The sequence below is a fragment of the Berghia stephanieae genome, chromosome 5 (genome assembly GCF_034508935.2).
Source record: "Berghia stephanieae isolate SIO BIC M18660-M18661 chromosome 5, UCSD_Bste_1.3, whole genome shotgun sequence".
In the NCBI taxonomy this organism is placed as follows: domain Eukaryota; kingdom Metazoa; phylum Mollusca; class Gastropoda; order Nudibranchia; family Aeolidiidae; genus Berghia; species Berghia stephanieae.
Window position 1 is genome coordinate 6,346,083 of NC_088364.1, and position 7,500 is coordinate 6,353,582.

Below are 7,500 nucleotides of genomic sequence, written 5' to 3' on the forward strand. Positions count from 1 at the left end.
AACACCTGAATTAGTCGTTGATAGCTCATACGATAGTGTCACGCTCCCCCGGCCAGGCGGAGTTGTCGTACCAGTAAGGTCGGGTTCGAGCCCCTATCGCCGGCGCGCAAAATAAATAATTATTCTCTACTGTCTCTGGTGTCACCTCCACTCAACGTGCCCACTTTCTACCATGATGAGTCAGCGGTCACCACACTATCAAGCCTGCTGCCAACTCATCATATTTCTGAATGATGCCTGCACTTTCCTACTCACTCCATTTCTTGATGATATCAACACAAATGCCTGCTCCACTCACTTTTCTGAATCAGGAATATGAGACGTGTAATATTTGCTCACCATCTCAGAAAGTAGAAGAATCAACTCAATGAGTTATGAAAAAGCAGCTTCCAATTCTTCTGTTCTCTTTCTGAACCAGTCATGGATGTATGACTTACAAATTGACCAATCAGGGACCAGGAAACGGATGGAATACGTAATATGTGTGGCTATGTGGTCTAGTTGTATGACACTCGCTTTCGGATCGGAAGGTTCTGGGTTCGAGCCTCGCTCGGCGCATAGTTATTGAGTCCTTGGAAAAGCCTTTTTACTCACATTCTCTCATTGTACTCATGTGTAAAATAAGTACCTGGCCCTTAACAGTGTTGTCTGTCTGAAAAAATGTCATGTCTCGTTCTATATCTTACTTGTTGCTGTTTGACAGGGACTCTTCTTTGTAAAGCGCATTGATCATATTTAACGGATATTGCGCTATATAAAAGCTCAACTTAATATAATATATATATATATTATATAATATATATATTATATATATATATATATATATATATATATTATATATATATATACTTGAGATTGAGATTTTGATGGAACTAGCCTCCAAAAGGGGTCCCAAGTCAACATCGACATTTAAAATGTCGATCAAGACATGAATTCGAAAAAGTAAAATCTATAAAAATACAAAATGATAGTTTTTCACTCTTATTTAGTGGAATTGTCACTTGAAAAACACCGAGGAATTGGTGTGGTGTAGCTCAATTTGAATATTTAAACAACGTTTCTGAGTAAAAATTAGCATATTTTCACTAAATTTGAATCAAAATTTTAGCTTCAAGAGCTTAAACTGACTGGACCAAAACAATCCGAATATGGCCAAAGTTAAGCCCCAAAAAATCTGATACTAAGTTGCGATAAGCTTTGGGCCCTAAAAGATAATGATATAACATGCTCAAAAAAAAAGGAACATACCAAGCACGGGACGTTCCGGCCTCAAAATCCTTTGGTTGGCTGAAGAAGGGTTTTGATCTCAAACGTTCTGTGTTTAATATTTTGTTCTTTTTTTTTTTTTTTTTGAAGCTGTTGTTATTCATTTTTGTCTGTGTCCGGTACTTTCACTTTCTACCTACCATGCACAAATTAATCTTTTTAGATCCGTTTCTTTTATCTTTACCCCATGACTGATTTCCAATTTGTTTGACTTTTGCAGCTACATCAGCTGATCTCAGTCACCGTTGTCTAAACGTTTATTATCAGATTATCTTCTGTTGGTTTGGGCTCTCTGAAGATAGAATGTAAACTTTGAGCACGTTTAGTGGATATTGCGCTATAAAAAAGCAAGTTTTTTGTATGGGTTTTTAAAAAAAACTTAACTGTAACTTTTTTTTTCTTCCTTTCTCTTTTAGCGCTTGTGGCAGAAAGAAAAAGTTATGCCTAATCGAAATAATTATATAAATGATAGTAATAATAATATTCTCACTTTTGCATCACATCAGCCTATCTCACTCACCTTTTCGTGAAAGTCTATCAGAATTATCTTGGTTACGGGTCTTTGAAGAAAGAATGAAAAACTAACCGGAACTTTTTTCTCTCTCTCTCCTCTTTTAGCACTTGAGGCAGATAGAAAAAATGATGGCTACTCGAAATACTTATAAATAATATAAACACTAATAATTTTTCCCTTCCGCCACGACATCATAAGAGATCGTCGCCTAGGCAGTCCACGAAGGAATATAGATAATTCATGGAACAAGATGTCTGATGTCAACAGAAATCACCCGTGTTGTCCAAGGGAGCAAATTGGGGGTTAATAATCTTGCCCAAGGAAAAAAAACGAAAGTGCCTGAAGCGGGACCTTCCGGGTAACAGTGCAATGCCTTAACCACTCGGCCACTTCGTCCCCTATAGATATAATAATAAAATAATAATAAATAATTAATAATAATAATAATAATAATAATATAATAATAATAATGATAATAATAATAATAATAATAATAATAATAATAATAATAATAAAATAATAATAATATAATAATAATAATAATAATAATATATATAATAATAATATAATAATAATAATAATAATAATAATAATAAATAATAATAATAATAATAATAATAATAATAATAATAATAATATTCTAACGTTTACAGCTACACAAATTTATCTCACTCACCTTTGTCTGAATGTTTATCAGGGTATCTTCTGTTGGTTACGGGTCTTTGAAGAAAGAATGTAAATCTAACTGAAACTTTTTTCCCCCTTCGTCCAGCACTTGTGGCAAATAGACAAAATGAAGGCCAATCGAATTACTTTTAGATGATAATAATAATAATAATAACGGTGCTTGTCTGACTTGGTTTTGTCTAAAAGTTTCTCCTGCCCTTCAAGCTATCTCCGATTGGTGACGATCTGTTCGTTGTCCATCTTTATAACCCCAGGATTGATGTGGTCACGTGGTCGAGAATGCGGGGGTGGGGGTAGGGGGGGGGGGAGGGGGTTGGGATCGGTGGGTGTTGGAGGAATGGTGATGGATGAAGAGGAGAGATAGATAACGATATTATGTATTAAGTCTTGTAGATGGAGGTGGGGAGTAGGGGGGGGGGGGGGGGGATTGCTGGAATAATTGTTGTAGTGTTGATGATAGTGTTATAGTGATGATGATGATGGTGGTGGTGGTGATGATATTGGTGGGCGGGGGGGGGGGGGGGTTGGTCAATGGGAGATGCATGACCGATTACGATGTTTTATGATGTTGGTGAAGAGAGCAAAAGGTGTCGTCAACGCGATGTCATGGATGCAATAATATCGGATACTCACGTTTTCATTGGCTGTCGCAGTGGCGGCGGCAATGGTTGTGTGACTGACGCCTCTTGGAGTTGGTTGTGGTGCCAGGCCTGCGGTGCCAAGTGGCCACGCAAAATCTTGTTACGAAACAAACGGGAGGAGGACGTTTGATCCTTCCCTCGCTTTTTTTTTTTTTTTTTTTGGGGGGGGGGGGGGGGGGGGGGGGGCACGGCAATTTAGCTTGGATCATCTGTGGTACCATTCATGTTCATTGCCTAGTGGCTAGTACATTCGCCATGTTCGGTCACCCAATTGTCGCACAAAAGGATTCCTCATATTTCTACCTTTTTGCTGATCAATCAGTTTATTTATTTATTTATTTATTTATTTATTTATTTATTTATTTATTTATTTATTTATTTATTTATTTATTTATTTGGTTTTAACCCATATGCCGAGACTTGAACCTGTCATCTCTCTCTCTCTCTCTCTCTCTCTCTCTCTCTCTCTCTCTCTCTCTTTCTTTCTTTCTTTCTCTCTCTCTCTCTCTCTCTCTCTCTCTCTTACCCCATCAGCCTCCCTATCCCAACGTCCCTCTCCCACCACCTTGTAACCTGGGTCAGGGAGGTTCTACTCCCCATATTCTAACTCCTCCAAGGTCTTTGATGTCACTCACGCCTCGTCTGATGAAGTACGGGGGTTTCATACTGAAACCATGTAAATGTTGCTGCTTGAAGCTCGAAGAAATAAATAACAATGTGAAATTGAATGTAAGCTTCAATTTAATATACGAAAACAGATAAAAATGGACATTGAAATGTTTTATTTATTCATCTTAACAACGCCACTACCACATTATCTCATTCGTCTGTAGTGTTTCATTCATCCTGTTTTGTTGATAAATGGGAAACCCGAAACGTCCATTTTATCTGTTTTAGTATATTAAATTCAAGCTAACATTCAATTTCACATTGTTATTTATTACTGAACCCATGGTGTTTTAGTGTGCCTTCCTCCTGTTATCCATTCTCATCAATTCCCTATTTCCTACGTCTTTTACAAGTCCAGCTTTAGTGACTAAGGGATTCAATGGTGTTTCGTTTTTTGTTTTTTCTTGTGGGTGGGGGGATTTGAACTTTACATAATGAACTTCTTATATGTAAGGTTACGGTTTTGACAATTCTCCTCTTCCTCCTTCTCCTCCTCCTCCTCCTCCTCCCCCTCTTCCTCCTCCTCTTCTTCCACCACCTCCTCCTCATTATCATCATCATCATCATCATCATCGTCATCATCATCATCATCTTTTGAACTTTACATAATGAACTTTTGATATGTATGGTTACGGTTTTGACAATTCTCCTCTTCCTCCTTTTCCTCCTCCTACTCCCCCTCCTCCTCCTCTGCTTCTTCCACCTCCTCCCCCTCCTCCTTATCATCACCATCATCGTCTTCCTCCTCATTATCATCATCATCATCATCATCTTCATCATCATCATCATCTTCATCTTCGTCTTTCAGTGGGGACCTGTGCTGGTATCTGGATGAGACTTTTAGGTGATCCCAAACTAAATACACTGATAGTGTGCTCTTGGAATCTACATCTGTTCTCTACTTGAATCAGTCTTCTTTGACTTACTTTTTCTTGTAATTCCATCTCATTTTTCTTCCTTTTTATGGGTTCTTAAAAACAAACAAACAAAAAAAAAAACAAAAACAACCGGCAAACAGGGCTGCCAGATGGCAACATAACAATATGTAACCAAAATTGGCCACCCAGTGAACACCATTTAATAATAACTTTATACGATTGCTCAGGTGGTAAAGAATTCACTACACAGGCCAAGGGATGGAGATCGATCCCTAGTGAAGTCGAATTTTTTTTTTCTGACCACCCCCCCCCCCCCCCCCCCCCCCCCCCCCCGCTTTACAATCATAGCGCTGAAAATGGCTACTTTGAAGTTATGCAAACCCGTGCCTTTCTTTTTCAAAACAAAATAAAATAGGAATGAGAAACAAAAATTGAAAGTAATAAATACAAAGGGGGATCATCATCATTTCATAATAGCGTTTCCCGATTAGAAATGCATAGATTGTGTGGGATTCATCCGTGTTAACGAGCAAAACTGGTTAAATGGAATCGACAGGCCAGAGAGACGGGCGGACGGGCCGTGCGCAATTTATACACGCTTTTTGCCCTAGGATCTCGTCTTCTACAACTGTCTTACTCTGGAAAAACAGCTATTTAAAATTTTGGCCAGAAAACTCGTCCTTCAAATATCGATCGATTCAAATGACTCTCATCTTGGCAAAAACTCTCAAACCCGGGACTTCGCCGAAGTCCCGGGTTTGAGAGTTTTTGACAAGATGAGTCATTTGAATCGATCGATATTTGAAGGACGAGTTTTCTGGCCAAAATTTTTTTAATATGTGTTTTTCCACACAGTACGGCAGTATAGATGTCACTGTTTGTGCCTCGTTGTTTATTCGTAAACACACGCTCCCCCTCCCCTCCCCCGCCCCCTCCCCCTCCCCCTCCCCCCTATAATGATATTGGAGCCCGATGCCGCTCACCTCCTTCTGTCTTAACTCATAATCATAATCTTCTACATTTGATTTCTCATGCTAATTTATTTATGCTCTGTGTGTGTGTGTGTGTGTGTCTGTGTCTGTGTGTGTGTGAGAGAGAGATAGAGAGAGAGAGAGAGAGAGAGAGAGAGAGAGAGAGAGAAGTAAATGAGAAAGAGAGAGATATAGAAGAGGAGAATTTGGAGAGATAGAGGATTGAGAGTTAGGAGAGAGAGAGAGAGAGAGAGAGAGAGAGAGAGAGAGAGAGAGAAAACTAGAGCCTTTATATAGCCCAATAACCACTAAATGTGCTCAAAGGGTTCCTGACCAACAGCAACACGTAACAATTAGAAAGAGACGTCTGTTAGCGATATTACAATTTTTTTCCGACAGAGACAACGCTGTTGACGGCCAGGTACTCATCTTACACCTGAGTACGGTTAGAGAATGTGAGTAAAGAGTCTTTTCCAATGACTCAATTATGCGCCGAGCGAGGCTCGAACCCAGGACCTTCCGAAAGCGAGTGTCGTACCACAAGACCACATAGCCTCACAATGAGATGAATCAGACGGGAGGCATTGAAAAAGATGGGTGGGCGTGTAGTATTAAATTCCACAATCTCCGTAGCAATCTGGCTGGCTCTTTGTTTATTCATTTACATATTTTAGTTTTGTCCATTAAATTTATTTTCTACTTATATATATATATATATATATATTATATATATATATATATATATATATATATATATATATATATATATATTCATGTGTAAAATGAGTATCTAGCTGGTAGCTGTAACGATATTGTCAACAAAGTTGACATAGTTAAGTCCTTGGAAAAGGCTCTTTACTCGCATTCTCTCACCGTACACTGGCGTAAAATGAGTACCTGGTCGTTAACAGCGTTGTCTCTGTTGAAAAATGAAATTGTAATATGGCCTAACAAGCGCCATTTCTCGTCTCACTTGTTTTGTGCTGCTGTTGGCTTCTGACCCCTTGTAAAGCGCTTTGAGCACACAATGTAATAGATATTACACTGTATAAAACCTCATGTTGAGTTTTGCTCCCTAGTTGAACCAATCCCCTTAACTTTGCTATTTTTTTTAACTTCAAATCTGTAATTCTTTCTCCATATTATAATCTTCTTTTCCTTTTTACTGGTTCTAAAATGACCTAATGGTGTCCCAAGCACTTCAAAACCCCTACAAGCAACCGATTAAATCTAAAAGAAGTTCTTTCAAAACTTCTGAAAGAAACAGTAGAGCTTAGATTAATATCAATCTTGATGATTTTTTTGATTTTTTTTTTTTTGTTGTTGAAATCCTTAACCATGCAACAACCGACATGCTAAGCAGGTCGATAAAGCTGAGAATAGTTCCATTGTTGAAAGTAGGTCCTGCGCCAGTGATGGCTGACAATGAGCTGACAACTTCTGTTTTAAATAATAAAAAAATTATGAAAAAGTCAAAATAAAATTCCTTTTATTCATCCTCAATTGGAAATTTGTCTTTAGGGTCTATTCCAAGGAAAGACTGGAATAACCCAAGCGTCAGCCGCAGAGCGGCGCCGCAAATTGAGCTAGGGCGAGGTGACTTGCTCAAGGCCACACAGCGCAGCGGCGTGTAATTGAACTCGGTACTTTTCGGGTACGAAGCTTAGACCGGGTTTGTTTTCTTTCTTTTTTTTTTTCTTTTTTTTTTAGGGGGGGGGGGGGGGGTGAACGATTGGTTTCATGGTCTCAAGAATCAGATAGAGATAGAGTGACTAATCTGAGGAGAGTCAATCAAATTTTGTTTAAACCGTGTTTATACCATGATTTATATTCAAGTTGAAATGAATTTTACAGAAAAAAAATGAAAAAAATAT

At 38.4% G+C, this 7,500-nt stretch overlaps 2 protein-coding genes across 2 annotated transcripts in view; one reads left to right on the forward strand and one right to left on the reverse strand.

The window, feature by feature from the left end:
• LOC144972316 (uncharacterized) overlaps window positions 1–2,689 on the reverse strand; it is a 12,507-nt gene extending 9,818 nt beyond the window's left edge. The window contains exon 1 of the mRNA XM_078913409.1: window positions 2,457–2,689. The gene's annotated coding sequence lies outside the window, so the exon portion shown is untranslated. The remainder of the gene's footprint in view (window positions 1–2,456) is intronic.
• LOC144972314 (RUN and FYVE domain-containing protein 2-like) overlaps window positions 1–7,500 on the forward strand; it is an 82,427-nt gene that overhangs the window by 50,879 nt on the left and 24,048 nt on the right.